Here is a 3,346-nt window from a genome sequence, read left to right on the forward strand (position 1 = left end):
ATATATATATATATATATATATATATATATATATATATATATATATATATCATTTTGATAAAAAATTGAAATCACTTTTAATGGTCCAAAATGCCTAAAAAATTGCCAAAAAGCATTTGGTAAAAGCTTAAAAATGAAGCTTTTGCCAAAAAGCGTTTTTTGACTTAAAAAACACTATTTCTTAAACACAATCTCAAACATGCTCTTAGGCTTTTTGACATTCAAAAGCGCTTTGATTTTGTTTTTTTACCAAACGTGTATTTTTTTTTTCAAACAAGCTTTTGGAGTGTTAAATGCACATGCATTTGATGTCGTCAAACGCACACCCAAACAAACCCTTAATAGCTTGAGTAGAATTTTTTTTTTTTTTTTTTTGAAAATGGAGTATTGCCTTAAATATTAGGATTAATAACTTTTTTGGTACCTCGATTTTGACCTTTTTATTTTTTCACTCCTAGGTTTTAAAACCAGACAAATCTAGTGCCTCACATATGGGAAAAGACGAAATCACTACATCCGTTACTTTCCGTCAGTTCCAATTAATGGAAGTCCACATCATCTACGTTTATATCACGACACATGTCCTAAAAATTAAAAACAATAAAAATAAAAAAAATAAAAAAAAATCTATGCCACCACAGACCGGCCTTGGTGGTGGCAAGGCCAAAATAGGCCACCCCCATATAACCCCCCTTTTTTTTTTGTTTTAAAAAAATTTTAGGACACGCGTCACGATATAAACGTAGATGACGTGGACTTCCATTAATTGGTACCGGCGGAAACTAACAGAGATAGTGATTTCGTCTTTTCCTATATGTGAGGTATCATATTTGTCATATTTTAAAACTTAGGAAAAAAATAAGATAATTAAAACCGAGGTACCAAAAAAGTTATTAACCCTAAATATTATTTTCCAATGATTTTATGTGTCTTACATCTTATAATGGGATCATAATTCCTTACAATTGGACTGTACTACATTGCATGTAAGCAATTTCACAAAGAATAAGTTGGGAAGTTCACCTGTTCAGGCTTAAAACAAATGGTTCTCACAGAATCTTCCTCTCATGCAATTTGGGCGTACAATTGTAGAGAATTGTGTAGCGCCCACTCCATTTCACTCCAATACCAGTATTTTATATTAGACCAGGTGGCCCAACATGGCCTTTTCTTTTCTCCATCTGTGTGTGTGTGTGCGCAAAGGCCCAACATTATGTTTTAGTGGGAAGGGATTACTCAAAACCAGGAACATAGAAAATGAGAAGGGCTGCTTATTCAGGTTCTGTTCAATGGGCCTGCATGCGTGGCCCATCCCATGGCTCGTGTAATGGGCCCTTTCAGTAGACAATTGATCCTCTGTTGCTCAAACTCTCACTACACATCCAAACATGAAGCCTTTGCTGGAATACGTAGCATCAATATATGCTTGATTAGTATAATCTATCTTAGATTTTCATTGATTTCATGGTGTGGTTGGGTCAAGCTATGGCTCAGTCGGACTTGAGGGAGCGCCTGTAGTTCTCACTGTTTAAGTCCCTCTTATGCGGCTCATAGTAAGTAAATATTACTATAGTCACGCTCAGGTAAAATAGCCACAATTAGTTTTCTCGGCTTACCTTTTTACTAAAAAAATGATGCTCCATCTCTCACATAATCAATTATATCACAAATAGTTAAATGTGCAATGCCTTGAGATGTGTGGATCACTATTGAATTTATGTGCAAGTCTCAATCGAGGGAACATATAATGTAAGTTCATTATCAACTTGTCACTTTTAAAAAAGGGCAACACATCAATTGATGAATCATTTTTTGGGATGATGCATCATACCGTTTGTTATTATTTGATAAATCGTATGCCCATGCATGCACTTAATCACAAAATCTCATTTTCCAAAAAAATCAACAAAAAAGTATGTAAACATAGAGCGTGCAACATATTGACAGCGCTGTAAATGACGGAGCACGTTTTAAACCTTAAAAAAAACCACAAAACATTATGCTTGCTTGCTATCCATAATTTTTTGTTGTTAATTAGAAAAAAGAAAAAAAAAAAAAAGTTTTTTAATAGTTAATAAGGTAAAGACCGTAAAGTTTACTTAACTTCCTTAAACTACCATCCTAATGATAATCTACCTCCAAACTATTAATTACGACAATTTACCATCCAAACTATCAAAACAATGACAATGTATCCCCCAATACTAGCAAAATGACGAAATTACCCCTATAGAATTTTCAATAAGACAAAAATACCCTCAAAAATTTGAAAAAAAAAAAATTAAAATTAAAATTTAGTATTTTTATTTTTATTTTTATTTTTATTTTTATAAGGGTAATTTCATCATCATCATTTTTTTTATAAAAAATAAAATAAAATTGGGGGTACATTGTCATTGTTTTGATAATTTGGAGGGTAAATTGTCGTAATTGATTACGACAATTTACCCCCCAAACTATCAAAACAATGATAATGTACCCCCCTAATACTAGCAAAATAACGAAATTACCCCTATTGAGTTTTCAATTAGGGTAAATGGATTTTACCCTAGTTAATATCTACAATTGCATATGATATTGCAAGGAGAAATGCTATAATGTAATAAAATGATCATTTTTGGCCCATAAATTGTTAGGTGGCAAGAGATCACAGGCCCCATCTATAATTGTTGTGACCCTACCCACTGATAAGCCTATGACCTTTTACCACCTAGGACTTTTATGGGCCAACAATGGTTATTTTATTGCACTATAACATATCTCTATTGCAAAATATTAATTTGTTGAAATTGTAACGTAGAGCTTTTACAGTTTACTCCAATTACAAACATATCCGAAACTCTTTATTTATTAATAAAATTTGAAGGTTAAATAGCTCAAAGAGCTTACGATCAAATTCCACCTCCATCAAATTTAGAAAGGTTACATGATTATCACATTTCCATTTTCTTTTTCCTAAATGTTGCCCCTTAGTTACACCATAAAAGTATCCTCCCTAATTTTAATTAGGGTTAATAAATTTTGACACAACCTGCAAACTTAACAAAAAATTAAAGGGTTAGAGCTGACCGACATGACTCAAACCTGACACATGAGATGATTGCAAGTAATTTTTGACATGAATTGCAAACCTGACACGAACTTAATACAAAATTATAAGGCTATGATCGAGGGGTTTGACCAACTTAATTAAAAGGTTTGAGTTATGATTCATCGATATTATCTTATACACATACTTCCATAAGACCGAATTTGACATGTGAATACCAATGGTAACCCCTAATTAGGTTTATTTTTTCATATTTTTCCTATTAAAAAAAATAAAAATTCTTCCATCTTGTTGAAG

Source organism: Corylus avellana, chromosome ca2 (genome assembly GCF_901000735.1).
Source record: "Corylus avellana chromosome ca2, CavTom2PMs-1.0".
NCBI classification, from domain to species: Eukaryota; Viridiplantae; Streptophyta; class Magnoliopsida; order Fagales; family Betulaceae; genus Corylus; species Corylus avellana.